Here is a 15,728-nt window from a genome sequence, read left to right on the forward strand (position 1 = left end):
TTCAAATATCTGGCCAGATCCAATGGAGCTATATTAATTTACAATTGATTTATCAAGCAAACTGCTCTAATTTTCAGCATGGTTTGCAGTCACACTGTTTATGGTTCAGCCTCAAATTAGACAAATGTCATGGGGACCACTAAATAAGGTCTGAAAATCAAAGTTTCAGATAAACAAGAGAATAACCATGTAATGAATCGATGTCCCGGGAACATTACCCTGTTTCCAATAACAAGGAGTTTCTGATAACACAGGTTTAGATAATTGAGTTTCTTTTATGGAAGCAAGGACCATAAATAATGGCGCTAGTAGTGAAAAGAATAACACTGTGCTCCAGTTGTTTAATACCCTTGCATGGCTTAACTGAAATAAAAAAATCTATCCCATTCAAAAGATAAGTGGATTGCACTCCCAGTACTATGCATGATGAAATAATTGCAGGGTTGATTGCAGAATAGAGATCCATCCATGTTAAAAGTTTGATTCCATGTATATAGGGCCTGTTCCAACAGACACTGGAGTCCCGCCATTGACTTCAATGGGCACTGGATTGGATTCAACGTAGATGGTAATACATCAACTCTATGGTTTGGGAGATTTTGATACAAGAAGGATTTCTTGTAAAAAAAAATTATGGGAAATTGCAATTTAAATTAGTGTCCATATTGTATAAAGTAGGATCAATTATTTTAATTATATTTTGACCTTATTCACTTTTCTCTTAAATGTGTGTGTAGCATTGTAGACTCCTGTTGAGTACAGACCATGTCTTTTTTCTACATATGCAGAGTGCCAGAAATGGATGAATTCTGTTTTTCTTTCTTCTTGATCCCTTTTTAGATTAGCATGCACATAAATGCATATATTATATACAAAAAATTTTTGAAACATGGATTCCAAGGAATTGCTTTGATCTGGCTATTTTATCACTGTGTGTTTTATGTTTGTTAGAGAGTGTATTGAGAGAGAGATATTGTCTGGTTTGGCAGAGCTGCACATGAGGCAAGAGCCAGGAAGTGAGGACTGGGGCAAAGGTACTTCAAGCCAGCCAGACACTCATGCCTCCCTACACCAGCTAGGATGGCTCTACACCACAAAGAGACTGCCCAAAATAGTGAAAATCTTCCTGGGGGAAGTTAAGACAAATTTATGGCTGCTTCGAGGCACCAGAGCAGTGCAAAACAGCTGGATTGTATTGATGAGTTGTGTGTGTGTGTGTGTGTGTGTATTACAAGTGTGTGCATACACAGACATGTAGCAGTATCCAGGGATACGCTAAGTTGCAACCTGTCTGAATTCTGGTCTGAATTCCATCCCCTCTACCAAGCTTAAGTACTCCTCCTTTGTGCAGAAAGGGGTGATTTTCACCTTCAATACAGCATCATCTTAGCACTGAAGGTGACTATTGTCTAAATTACCATATTACTCCCATATTTCATACAAGTGTAACCCACACACCTTCTGGGTGTGGTGTTCTGTCCCCTCTAGTGGCACCGAGACCACTTAGAGGAGGTGTGTGGGTTACACAAGCTACAGTTTTTATATATTAACTTGGTTGCTGTATTTTTTATGTTAAAGTCAATATCTATGTGATCAATGACAGTAGATAGTTTTTGTGTTAAGCAGTATAACAAAGGTGTTTGCATCTTCATTTATATGTTTGACCAATTAGTCTGCTTTCCTGCATATCCTGACAAATGTACTATAGGATTGAAAACAATGTGGTCAACTAATGTTGGTCTGGCCAAGAAATGTTCTCTTAGCAATGCTACTGGAGTTGTGAAAACACAAGAAGAATGTACTAAGTAGGAGTTCAGAAATCACCTTATTAGTTCCCGTGACTCATTCTTATTGGATTTGCATTCATCAGCAAATCCAAGAAAACAATTTGGTAATTTTAGCACAAAGCAGACAAAGAAGGATTTGCTAAGCTGATTAGATACTCAGCTGCGAAATGTTTGAAAGGTTCAGTTTGATATACATTTACAGGATATGCACTATGGATGGGCTATCTCGGATACAAACATTATTTTGCAACCAACCTACGCTCTAGAGTGTATCTAATTCTGAAGCAGAGATTAGCCAGGGAAATGTTTTACCACGTATAATGAACGGTAAGAGGCAAGACTGTTTTGTTATATTCACACTTTTTGTCATCTTCTCAATAATATTAATAAACAGATGTGTCTGATGTTTAATAATGTTAATGCAACAAAATAATTTTCAGTAGAAATGTAGGGACTTGTAGGTTAATGTATAGATTATCACAGAGGTTACTGTAGACTGACTTGTCTCTGGCAATTACTCAGATCACTAAGCTGATGGGTAATATTCATTTATGGCAATAAATACCATATTTTCTGACTAAATTTATTCTTACTTGACCTTCTTTTTACTTCTTTATTAACCTATCGTATTTTTAAAGCTCTAGTAACCACACATTCTATCTATTTACTAACCTGCAAACTAAAACAAACCTTTAACTGGATATTTTGGCTGATTAAATACAAATATTATATGAGTATTAAAGAATGTGTACTGGACAAAATAGCTCCTGTGTAAAAATCTGCACTGTATTTCAGTATTTCATACCACACATCAGAAAGGCTTAAAACATTTCTCAGTGCACTTTCCTTGTGCCTTACTCATAAAAACAGATACATTTACTCAGACTGTTAGGGCCTGATTCTGCAAAATTAACTTCACTGTTAGATGGGGATGCACAGCAGCTCCCACAATGGGCTCTGCATATTGCAGAACTGAGCACTCAACTATCAACTTATTCAGATTGATCTCTCTCTTGTACATGGGGAAACGAGAAAGGCAATGACAACAGCATTCCCTGATGGTAGGCATGGTGTCATCCTATTTCTCTTAAAGATCCAAAACTTGGGATAATTTCAACTATCAAGACATATCAACAATACACCATTTGGGATGTACTGTAGCATCCTAAACCTCAGCACAGTCCTTCATTTACATAGCAGGTAACTTAATTCCATTTCCTCCTCTGTACCTCAACCCCTGAGAGGATAATGCTTTTAATTTTACTAAAGGAGGAACATTGTTCCTGCTAATCTTTATTATGCATTTGCAGTTCCTATTTGTCTTCATTGTGCAAAAATTAATATGTATTAAACCACATTTGTCTTGGTAGTAAATTAGTGAAGTTTATTAATACAACACATCTTAACATGATTGTTTCCCACATGCTGATGCTGGATTATTTGCTGAAATTGAATGTACAGCTCTTGATATTTACTAGAACATTAGGGTTTTTATTGGCATTGGTGCTCTTAATTTATGATTTAAGAAAATTACATCAATAAATGAATATTATCACAGGACTATCAACCATCCTATTGTTTCTCATCATGGGTGTGGTTAACTGAGGGTTTTTTCATTATTGTGTCACCATAATAAGCTTGAAGTTGTCAATAGTCCTGTTAATATTCATATATTTTCTTAAAGCATCAATTCAGAGCATCAATACTAATAAAAACCAAGCATGTGAAATATCAAATTTAAGAGGTTAACGTTTTTTTTCTAAACCCCAAAGCTGAAATGAGCCTCTTAAAATTATTAAACTTCATTGATACTCATTTTTGGCATAACAATAACCATATTTGAAAAAAAAAGATCTCAGTATTTAATTTAGAAAGAGACATTCAGAAAATTGGATAACAGCTTTTCATCAAAACAATTTTTGTCTTTCTTGACAGATATGCATCTGTACAAATTTTTAAACAATAAGGAACCTTTGCATCACCACACCTGTAAAATAATAATTTTAAAAAGCCCTGATATTTAGAACTGCTGAGCACCTGCCATTTCCATTGACTTTGTTTAGAGAGAAGACTGCTCAGCAGTTCTGAATAACAGGAGAATATAGAAAATTTCTGAGCTTCAGACACCAGAAATTGAAAGAGACTCACGAGAATGCCCCTGAACAGGAGGGTTCACAAGCACTGTACGTGTTTAGCAGCGCACCAATAGTTCACACTGAAGCTTATCACCCATTGCATTGCTTTACTTCAGATGATAAAAGCATCAATTTGGCTGGCATTTGCAGTGGGTTAGATTTATTTAGCTGAATTCTTTCCCCAAACTGTACCTGGAGATTTTGCTACTCCATAAGTTTATGTAAGCAAGTTGTTTAAACTGTCCACTTTATCACATTATTGTTTAACTAGAAGACAGAGTTGTCCTACATTCTTTGAGTGTTTCTTTTTATAGTTTTCCTCAGTTTGGATCTCATGGATAAACTTTGTCAACCTTTTTATTCAGTAATGCTAGAGTCTATCTATGAGATTTTATCCTAAAGCATATTATTGTTCCAGTCAGAAAGGTAATGAGTGAAAAACCTGAAAACATAGGTAAGTTCTAGTGTTCCATATAGATGTTCAATCAACACTGATTAGAATATATCATGGACTCATGTAATTCTTGAATGTGCTCAGATGCCATGTGATGAGTGCACTATAAATGCCTAGATCACTACTGGAGATAAAAGGTTATATTTTGCATTGTTCTCTGTTACTCTTTGAATGTAAATGTTTGGCAAGTGTGGCAGAACTGTCCTCAATTTGTACATTTCATAAAAATAGTTTAAAATCAGAAATTGCGTGAGAAAGGATGGATCCTGGTTTTGTAGGGCAGTAGCTATACATCACCTTGAGCTCACTTGATGCAGATAGCAAACTTAGTGGTCATACTTTTATTTATTTTCTTGATTCTATGATGCATCTATGAGTTCATAAACAGGCCAGGATCTTTATGGCTCAGGACAACTCCCCAGGCTTCATCATGTCCCCTTCCTCACAGCCAGTGTCTTCTAGTTCAGGACTGGAAAAGCCTCTAGGGAGATAAATTAATTTCTCCCTACTAAGACAGAGTACTTTAATGATTCTAGTGGGAGAAACAATTGCCATAATTGATTATATGGATACCTGGAGAAATAGACCACCACCTGGATTCGCCCGAGATCTGTTTGAGCTTATTCAATACATCGGTTATGGAATCCAATGCCTCTGCACCAGGCTGACAATTAAGATAGTTTTAAGTATGAAGAGGAAAAAAAAGGAAACCTTGAAAGCCCAAATGTGCAATCTGAACACATAGGCTGTTGGGATTCTGAATATGCAGGGAGATACTCAAAGCCTGGATTATATAGATAAACCAAATCCATGACTACTAGATCTTTATGTGAAAGAAGTGAAGTCTGCTTCATGGAAAGTTCCTACCAAAACATCTTTAAGGAGTGTCCTGAAAAAGCTAACACAAGAATCACATACATTGTAATTTTTTTTATTCTCATTTCTCTTCCACTTAAGTCTGGATATCCTATTATAATGAAAAGACCAATAGAGATTAAGCAGTAATATTATGTTCTGCAAAACTAGGAGACGTCTTTGGTAAAGTGGATATCTTGGAAATAAGGACCTTGGCTCTTTGACTATTGCTGAAAGAAAAGAAAATATCTGAGGACTGCATTTGAAATGGGTCATTCCCTTGGCAAATTATAGATAGTTCAGTTTTGGGGTATAGCCATTTATCTTTCAGATGAAGTATAATTCATTTTCTGTTCATATCCATTCAATTTGCTGTAATTTCCTGTTATGTGTAATGCACTGCTGAATGGTCTAATGGGGTTATATGACTAAAGGATATACTTTAAAGCTGTCGTTTAAAGTTGTGGAGAATGTGAGGGTATGTGTTACGATTATATTATTTTAGGTATGAGATATGTGGGAGTTAAAATATGTGGGTGAAAGTGAGATAGTGGTTGAAACCCAAGGACTCTGTGATGATCTACTAGGTTACTAGAAGCTACCCCAGAATGCTGGTTCAAAAGTCAGCAGTGGGACGAGGACCATTGGAGTGGTGAATATGGAGACTTGCCTGCTGGAGGTGTCTGTGCTGGCTAAAGGTGCCAAGAGAGGCCGCTCTAGACTCCAGAGACTGGTACCTCAGGGATGCAGAGGCTGCCGAGAGGGTGGTGGTGAGACCAGACTGAGAAAAATCAGATGCCAGGGTTTATGAAAAGGAAGCCTAAGAACTGGGGTATAAAATAAGACTTTACAGGGCTTGAAAAGGACACTGACAGGTCGCCAAAATTGGAGTTCATTCATAGGTGTTAATTGTAAACAGTAAATAGTAAATTACAAGTTTATTAATTCAGGCTGTTGTGGAGCTGTGGGAAATAGGGTGTTTCTACAGCAGCCGTCAAAAAACAGCTACCATACCTATCAGGGGACCACCCTCATGCCACCACTCTGGGCCATACCAGGTCCCTTTTTAGTGAGAAGCTTGGTAGTCTCAGCAGGTATCTGAGACTGGGTTGTAGGAAATCTAGGGTCATGACAAAAGTAAACATGGTTAAGCTGTTTATAGGCACGAATGCTTATGCTCTTAATCTTCCACTTATGTACATGTCTTATGCTCAGGTCTGGGATAGTAAAGATATCATTTTTTTTTATGGTTCCTTTCTTTCTGCAAAGCTGGGCCCAGCACTAGAGAACATCTTTTAGATATTTATAAAGCACCCGCCACTATAATATTTAAATTCTAATGTGGCATTGGAGAAAATCTGAATTGTAGAGGTGATAAGCTGAACTAATAGGTCTTTTCTATTTCCTTCTCCTATGATTTGATAAAAGGAAGATGGGGCAGAGGAGACTGCAAGGGGGAAATTACTTTTTTGCATAAATAAATTTCTCTCCCTCTCTCCGATTGACAGCAACCGTGTCTGGAGCTGGGTGCGTATCAATCTGCTGTCCTTTAAAGATTTTCCAGCCCTTTCTCTGCATCGTAAAATACAGTAAAAACAAAAATAAAGGTAGAAGAAGTTCGGGTTTTATTATGCTTTTCTCTTGTGTTTGCATACTGCCAAATGAATTAACCTATCCTAAGTTAAGGCCAGGTCCTGTTCACATTAGGTAGGTCGCTACTCCACAAGCACCCTGGGAATGCTCACAGAGTAAGATCCTACTCAGTGTCAATGAGGGTGGCAGAACCTGATCCTCAATAAGTTACTCATTTCAGCAGAGAACATCAATTCACACAGTTACTTCAGTGCATTGATACATGCTGATCATTTTGATTAAATCCGCTTTCTGAAATGAGATTTAACATCACTGCAGCTTTTCCTCTGGTAACCCAGTACGCTGCATTCTATTCAACAGCTGTCTTGATCCAATGTTCTTTGTAGCCGCAGCGTGGCAGTTTCTAATATTTTTTTTTTTTTTACTATGAAGCTTACTATATTTAAAATGATCCCTTGGCCAAATATCGAAAAATCATGTTGCTGTGCTGGCTGGAGGTGCAAATTAATTCTTTTAAACGAAGCTCTTCATTAAAAAGTTTAATAATATACCCACCACTAGCTTTCAAAGAGCTGTGCAACACACCAGCACATTTTTGTGGCAACGTGTAGTAGAAGCTGTTGGACCTTATTGCTAGTAGCAAATATCACAAGCTGCTCATGACAGATTGTTAATTAACATATGTTGCCTCCCACAAGTATAAGGAGTGGTGTAAATCAATGCACCGCCATTGAATTCAATGGTGCATTGCCAATTTGCACTAGCTGAGGATGTGGCCCAAAGTCTGCATGTTGCAGTTAGAGTTTAATAAAAGCAGCTAGAGTTTAATAAAAGTATGACGTTGTGAGCTAGTATAATTCCACAGAAAGGCCTGGTTTCCTTAATGCACAGCAGGGATACATGAATGATTCCCATTATGCACTGATGGGTGAAACTATACTACCAATCTGAAGTGTTTTAAATGTCTCCATACTAAGTTAATTTCAAGTGTTTTCACTAGGAGCACAGACAGCATCCTGTGGCTGAGAACTCACTCCTTGTAACTGGACCAAGAGGCAGCTGGAGAGCTGTAAAAGCACGCACGCACGCGCGCGCACACACACACACCCCGCCAATTTCAGTCAACATAGCACTCCTCATAAAGAGCACTTTGAGATTCAGCAGCTCCCCCATAAAGCAAATGCCATTCTCATGTTGAGCCACTAAGACCTTTATAGAGACCAGCTCCCTTCATCTCAGACACTGACAACCCCATGCTCATTGATTAGGCACACTTCCTGCCCCTACTTCCCCACCTGCCATGCTGTCAAGGCTCACTTCATGCAGAAGCACAGAGCTCACCTTTGGCTTCCTCCACTATGGGACCTTCTCTGCACTCCCCTCAAGACACTAAGCTTGCTTGTAAACTGCAACTAATCAGGTTTAAGTAAAAGCTGCATCCATTCTCCCAGGGCCCATGGAGCTGTGCTCCAGAAGCCATCATGGCTAGAGCATCAGAAGGGCATCAGAGGGAGTCCAGGCCAGAGGCCTTGTAGGAGTTGTATAGACAAGTAGGTGTTGAAAACCCAATTTCAGAGAAACTCAGACCTTTGAAATGACAAAATGAAGTTTCTATTACAAGCTCTTTCAAAGTTTCTCTGAAACAGGAAATATCTGTGTCAACCACTGCAGCCCCATCACGGGCCACCTCATTCTCCTTAGTCCTGCCCTGCTATTAGAGTTAACAAAGGGGCAGGAAGAATGGTCAGTGCTCTCAATAAAGTAGAGGATGCCCAAATATACAGACTATTATAAAGGCACAAATTTTTAACAGTGAGGGTAATTAACTATTGGAACAATGTACCAAGGGTTGTGCTGGAAATCTTTAAATCAAGATGGGATATTTTTCTAAAGGATATGTTCCAGTTCAAACAGGAATTAATTCAGAGAAGTCATACGACTGGTGTTATATAGGCGGTCAAACTACATGATCACAGTGACCCCCTTCTGGCTTTATAATCTATGAATCCCCGTGACACTGTTAATCAGCATTTGTTTTGTAAGAAGTGCAAGAACTTTGGGGTTGTTATTAATAAGCACTAGCCTCACAGGAAACCCACCAATACTGTCACTTGATTAAGAATAAATGTGTTTGCTATGAATGATTCTGTTTCCTGTTACAACACTGAGGATATAAATAAAGCAAAAAAACACAACTTCGTTTGAGACTGTGTAGTCTAGCGGACTGTGTACCCAACTGGAGCCAGGAAGTTTTCCAAGTTCTGATCCAGTTCTGCCACTCACATGTTCTCCGTTGTCTTTGGCAAATTACTTACCCTCCCTGGCTCAGTTTCCCCACCTGTAATTCAGGAATAATACATATTTGAAAATATTAAGTACCTGTTGGTACTAGATCTCACTTTCATATGCCCTGCTGTTGTTACACGGGTGCATTCTACAAAGTTACACTGTACATGGTGATGAGCATTGTACAAAGACTTCAGGTAACTATAGATGGATAAATAGATAGATATAAATATAGGTGTGGCTAAAAGAACAATGCCTATCACAGCAAAACCAGTAAGAACTAAAAAGCTGTCAAGTACTAATGGACACATTTAGCAAATTTATTTCAGCATAAGCTTTCATGAGCTACAGTTCACTTCATCGAAAGCTTATGCTCAAATAAATTTGTTAGTCTCTAAGGTGCCACAAGTACTCATTTTCTTTTTGCGGATACAGACTAACACGACTGCTATTCTGAAACCAGACATTTAGCAAAGTTACTTCAAGATCTTCTCCTTCAAACAGGTGCACCAGGAAGACCTGATAGATTCTGGGGAGGGAGGGAGAATAAGCCTGGAGAGAAGAGATGAGTTCTGTAAGAAAAAAAAAATCCTAAAACATAAGACCTGATTTTCAGAAGTGCTCATCACACACAGTACCCATTGCTTGAGGCCAAGAACTTTTCTTTTGGTACTTTCATTGCTCAAATCTGGGCAGAAAAGATTTGTATTAAGATTATATGCATTGGGTTCCCTGGGGTTTATATTTTCTATATTCAGTTTTAACAGAGAAGGAATGATCAATACCTGCAAATAGGAACCTGTCAGAGAAATGCTGACCTAATCCAACTGCAGTAGTGTGACTGTAGCTCTAGGAATATTGTTCTTTCAGGCCAGAAAGGGCCCCAAGATGTTTATATTTAATTTCATAGGTTTCTGATATGGTGTTTCAACAAAAACAAACCCATTTGGCAACAGTGTTAAATTGAGGGACTGTCATTTGAAACTTTGCTCCTCTGAAAGATGCTGTGGAGTATATAGTGCCAGCTTGCATGCTTCAGGGCTAGTTTCTTTAATTACTATGTCTACAGCTTCTTGTCAACAGGCCATATCATGCCACTAATGTTTAAGTAAAACTCCACAGTGATTCAATGAGGAGCTTTGCTTAAAAATTGATGGCATTATATAGCCATGTGTAATTTATGAAACATGAATTACAGCGCCCACCTTCATACATGTCTGCCGACTGTTGGTATCCAGGCCGTGAGCCACTGCAACAGAGCATCTAAGGCACCCAGGGTTACAGGACAGGCGATGACACAACCTCTCACTGGTCTGAGTTGAACCCCAAGACATGACATATGTGCTACACTTCATTAGTATTACTGACATCCTTGTATTGTCTTTCGCCCTCGATTGTGCTTCTAACAACCTCCTGTTGCATGTTGTTTCTATTTAGGCCCCAATCCTGCAACATGCTAGTAGGAAATTGCTGGCCTTTCTCCCCCAACCCAGGGGGAACTAAGGCCATGCCCAAGTCTCTTCCTCAGAGCACAGTTTATTTAATTCAAACAAAAAAACCCTCACAAAGTAACACAAAATAAAGCTATTCCCTTGAAACAACACAGGCTGCAGGGGCCCAGGGGTCTTTCAATCTGTGCCGCTATCACACAGGGCCCAACCCCTCTCCCTCAGAACTGCCCTTCAGCTGAGCTCTATCAGTCCTTCAGAGGGATCACCTACCTTCCCAGCTGAGTCTGATAGATGAAAGGGCTGGCTGACCCATGTCTCCTGGCCCTTAAAAGGGGAAGGATACCCTGTTGCATACCTGTCTTTTTTGGGGGCGGGGGAGGCAGTCAACTTCTCCCTCCAGGGTCCCAAACTTCTCATCCTTCTAAGATGTGTGCTATTTCTGCAGGAGGATTTCCCGGATATTGGAGGATTCATCACCTCCTCCTCCAATATCAAGTGCTCTGCTTATCAATTGCATCCTTCATCTTCATATGAACAACTTCTTGTTCCCTCATTACTGCTTGTTCCAAAACCTTGTCCCTTGAAGAGAGCATTCTGCCATCTAAATCTGCAGGCTGCTAGGTTGAGCCATTGGCCTCCACCCTATTCTTATCAGTCACAGAAACCTTCTTCCCCAGATCTCTCCAACCCATTCCTCGAGTGGCCAGCAGGGTAGTTTTAGTGGCTACTGCCACCACTTCTAAGTCTGCTCTGTACACCATTTCTGCATGTGTGTTGATCTTTGGGTCCAATCCCTCCCCCATATCCCTGGACCCCTGACCAAAGGAGAATGCCTCTGCCCTCCTGCCTCACTTCAGGCACCTGAAGGTCACATAGTTCCATTAACAGACTACGCTGTTCTCCCCACCTTGACGCTGTCCTGGGAGCCATCCTTCTGAAACCCTACTGTGATGCTGGCAGACCCAGTGCCAGCTTATGCCAACGCTCCTGGGCCTCACTGAACACTGACAAATGAATAGCCTTGGCAGAATTCACATGCTGCAGGTCAATTAGATTTATAGAGCATAACCCAGCACTATTAAAAGTTTAAAGTTTATACTGAGAGGTTTTAAAGGTTAAAGATTAGACACAATGAGTGAACAATTCTCGTATGATAATCCTGAGACAAAAGACCTTGAACATCTCTGCCTGCAGAGGGGAATATCCTATAAAAGGAAAACCCCAGACCTGGAACTGAGAGCTTTACTCTGAAGTTTTGACCATGCATCCAAGGACCTTCCTGTACCATATGCCACAGAGACCATTGCAGGGGAACTGGCTTGATTGCAGGATTTGGTGGCCCAGGAAGAATGTAAGGATGAGAACCTGATGGAAGAACTGTGGATCAGGGAAACTGATTCAACCCAAGCAGCAGTCAAAGCCAATGAGGAGGCTGACAAAAGAGCCCGCCAAAGATGCATGGCCAGCCAACAGGTCACGGAGAGAGCCATCAAAGACACATGGAACAAACAGCAGCAGTCAGAGGTAACGCTGAAGCTGAAGAGAGGGCACACCAGAAGCAGATGGAAGCTCACACATTGCAGCTCAGAGTACGGGAGCAGCAAAAGGAGATTCCCCAGCCCCAAGAATACAACCCCTCTGCCCCCCGGCCCCAAGACACAAGGGAGTGGGAGAAAGTCTGCTCAATTGATAAAGAGACTGACTGTATAGAAGAGTTCTTGTCCTCCTTTGAGAGACTGAGTGGGATCCACATTATCTCAGAGAATAAATGGATGCCTACCCTCTTGACCAGATTAACCAGGAAGGCAAGACAAGTTTTTAATGATATGGAAGAGGGTGATGCTATGAAGTATAAGAAATGTAAAGAAAATATATTGAAGGGTTTAAGATTACCCCTGAGTCCTACTCAAGTATAGAAATCTTAAAATGTTTGACAATATCACACTTTGAATATGTGTACAAAATGTGTCATTTTATGAGAAAATAGGTAATGGTGACAGGGGCTGAAGGTTACTATGAAAAACTGTTTGATCTGGTGGCCCAAGAACAATTGTTATGGGTAGTTACAGATGAGCTAAAGGCAGCCATCTGTGACAAAAAATAAAACAAAAAAACCCCACCTTCCACAATTTTGGAGGCTAAAGAAATTGTTGAACCAAGGGCTCATGGGGGGCATAAATCTCAGGGGAAGGGAAACCCCCCTGTGCCCCAGGTTAAGAGGGAGAAGGGGTCTGGAAATAAACCTGTCCTCAACTTTGATTTTAAAAAATTGCAAGCCCAGGTTTTAAAACCCCCTGCCCTAAGGGAAGGCAGGTCATCTGTCATCATTGTGGGGCTCCTGGTCATATAAAACCAAATTAGCAGAGGAGGTAAAAGGCCCACTGAACTGTATTAGGATGGTGTCTTGGGAAGGAAGTGAAGAATTTATTAAGAATGCTAAGGTAAAGGGCACAGATTGTAAGGGCTGGCGGGGCACAGCGTCCCAAGTAAAGGAAAGTTTGGTAAGGGAGGAAGACAAACTCTCTGGTAAGAATTTAAATATATTAGCTTTGGCTGAATTCTCTGTAACTGTACCTTTGGCTAAGATCCACGTCAAGTGGGAGGCTATTAAGAGAAATGTTGTTGTAGGCATTAGGAATTTTCTACCTGCTGATATTTTAATAGACAATGATATTTTAACAATGTCTAAGCAGGTTAATGTTATAACTTGCAGCCAGTACAGCTCTGCCTCACCCACTTTGTCTGTGGGCAGCAAGGAGGGCTGTGAGGGGAGGGAAATGCCCTCACTCCTTTGTCAGCAGAAGGCAGCAGCTTGAAAATTCCACTGCTTTGCCAGAATTTGCTCTCAACTTCAGTGAGACTCCAAAGGAGTTTATTGAGGCTCAGCAGGCTGATCCTTTCCTGGGCAAGGAGAGGAATGCAGCTCAGAATAATACCCTGGCTAGGGAAGGAAAGGGTAGATTTTTTTCTAGGAGGAGGTTTGTTCTACCGAGAGGCTCTCACAAGCAAAAAGAGGTGTCCTGGTGAGGTACTAAAGTCTTATTTTATACTCCAGTTTTCAGGCTAGTGCTAAAGGAGAAATGCAAAAGCAGACCCAGGAAAAAGTGGAAAGCATACTGTATATGGGGAGGGGGTAGCTAAATCAAAAAGCCCCTGGGCATCTATTATTGTGATACCCTAAAAAGGATAAAACCCTTTCTGAGATTTTGTGTGGATTTTACGAGGCAAAATGTTATCACCCAATTTAACTCTTACCCCACACCCTGGATAGAGGACCAACTGGACTTCCTGGGTGGGACAACATTCATAAGCATACCCGATTTCACTTTGAGGGAATTGGCAAATTCCCTTAGATGCTGAGGCCCAGGAAAAATAATTTTTTATAGTGGAATCTGGTCTACATGAGTTTAAGGTTATGCCTTTTGGATTAATTAATGCAGGGGCTACCTTTTAGAGGCTTGTCAATGAAGTACTGCTTATGTAGATGATTTGGCTATTTTTAGTGACTCCTGCCAAGATCACCTGAATGATATGGGAATTGTATTGCAGAGGCTTAAAGACACCAACATCACTGTCAAGGTCTCTAAAAGTAAGATGGGGAGTGCAGAGGTATCTTATTTAGGACACAGGTTGAGGAGTGGGCTTGTTCACCCTGACCCTTTAAAAGTAGAAGCTATTCAGAACTGGTGTGGCCCACAAACCAAGAAGCAGGCCCAATCCTTTATTGGTCTGGCCAACCATTACCGGAGAGTTGTAAAGGGTTTAGTGATATGGTGGACCCCATAACAGACCTCACAAAAAAGAGGAAGCCAGATCAGGTGGTATGGACCCAGGCCTGGGAGAAAAGCTTCAAGGACATAAAAGAGGCTTTGTCTAAAGAGCCAGTTTTAACCAGCTCTGATTTCAGCAAACCCTTTGTGCTGTGCACTCATATTTCTAACATTGGGGTGGGGGACGAGAGGCATCCTCTTGCCTTCTTGAGTAAAAAACTGACATCCCCCCACACCCCCCCGAACGAACTATGCTGTCATCGAGTGGGGCTGCTATGCCATCATTTGGGCTGTTAAGCAACTTAGTCTGTTAAAACATCATTTTTTAAATTATACAATTAAAGCTTATCTCACTGTAACCATATTAGTTGGGGGTAAAGAGACCAATTCCAGACGGTTACACTGGAGCCTAGCTCTGCAAGAGTATAACATGGAAATAATCCATATCAAGGGGAAAGAAAATGTAGTGGCAGATGCCTTCTCAAGAATAGGGTGGTGGGGAAGGTATTCAGGAGTATCGGTGACACTCCTTCCCGCACCCGTTTGGTGTTGGGAGTGCAACACTAGCAGACTGGGTTGTAGCTCATTCCACAGCCCCTGGGCCTCACTGAACATGGACAAATGTATAGCTGGAAACCAGTCTGGCTCGCCTGTGCTAGTATTGTTAAAATAGATGTTAAGTTGAAAAGAATGTGTTTAGAATTTAGACTTTATGAAATGCGTGTAGGATGCTGCATGTATTAATCTTACATATATCATCTGTATCCCATGTGATAAGATAATATTTAAGAGTTTGCTCTTTAACTATAAAAATGTTTGCTAACACTGTAAACCCCCATGATCAGGAGAGAAGCATTACCAAGTGCGAAACACTAGTTTACCACAAAAGGTGTCATCTCCTCAACAAAGGAAGGCCTATAGACACCAGACAAAGCATTGAGGAACATTAGTGGCTAAAAGACTGTTAATTGCTTCCTCCCCCTCATGAAGAGGGTACATACACAAGCCATCGTCCCATCACAGCTCGAACACTGGGGGAAGGGAATAACTATCCCTGTTAAGGAGAAATTACCATCACTATGCTGCTTGGAATTCAGAAAGGGCAATATTTCAAAGCATAAGAAAGGGATCCCCAAGCTGCTTAGTTAATGTTAGCCTTAAAGGACATATAGAGCACGCATATATAGCAGCTACTATAATCTTTTGGAAACTAAGACTGTAACTCATTTGTGTGTGTATGTTTAACCTTTATCTCTTTTTCTTAGTTAGTAAATCTTTAGTTGTCATTGTAGGACTGACTATAAGCATTGTCTTTGATTTGAGATCTGAGGAACAACTGATCTGGGGTAAGTGACTGGTCCTTTGGGACTCGGAGTAACCTGAATATTATTGTGATT

The 15,728-nt window shown here is 40.4% G+C and overlaps 1 protein-coding gene and 1 long non-coding RNA gene across 6 annotated transcripts in view; one reads left to right on the plus strand and one right to left on the minus strand.

Moving 5' to 3' along the window:
- Window positions 1-15,728, minus strand: part of JAKMIP1 (janus kinase and microtubule interacting protein 1) — a 257,995-nt gene that overhangs the window by 24,143 nt on the left and 218,124 nt on the right. The window lies entirely within an intron of this gene.
- LOC141986788 (uncharacterized) overlaps window positions 1,974-15,728 on the plus strand; it is a 29,670-nt gene continuing 15,915 nt past the window's right edge. The window contains exon 1 of the long non-coding RNA XR_012639360.1: window positions 1,974-2,114. This is a non-coding gene — a long non-coding RNA (uncharacterized LOC141986788). The remainder of the gene's footprint in view (window positions 2,115-15,728) is intronic.

This window comes from Natator depressus, chromosome 4 (genome assembly GCF_965152275.1).
Source record: "Natator depressus isolate rNatDep1 chromosome 4, rNatDep2.hap1, whole genome shotgun sequence".
NCBI lineage: Eukaryota > Metazoa > Chordata > Testudines > Cheloniidae > Natator > Natator depressus.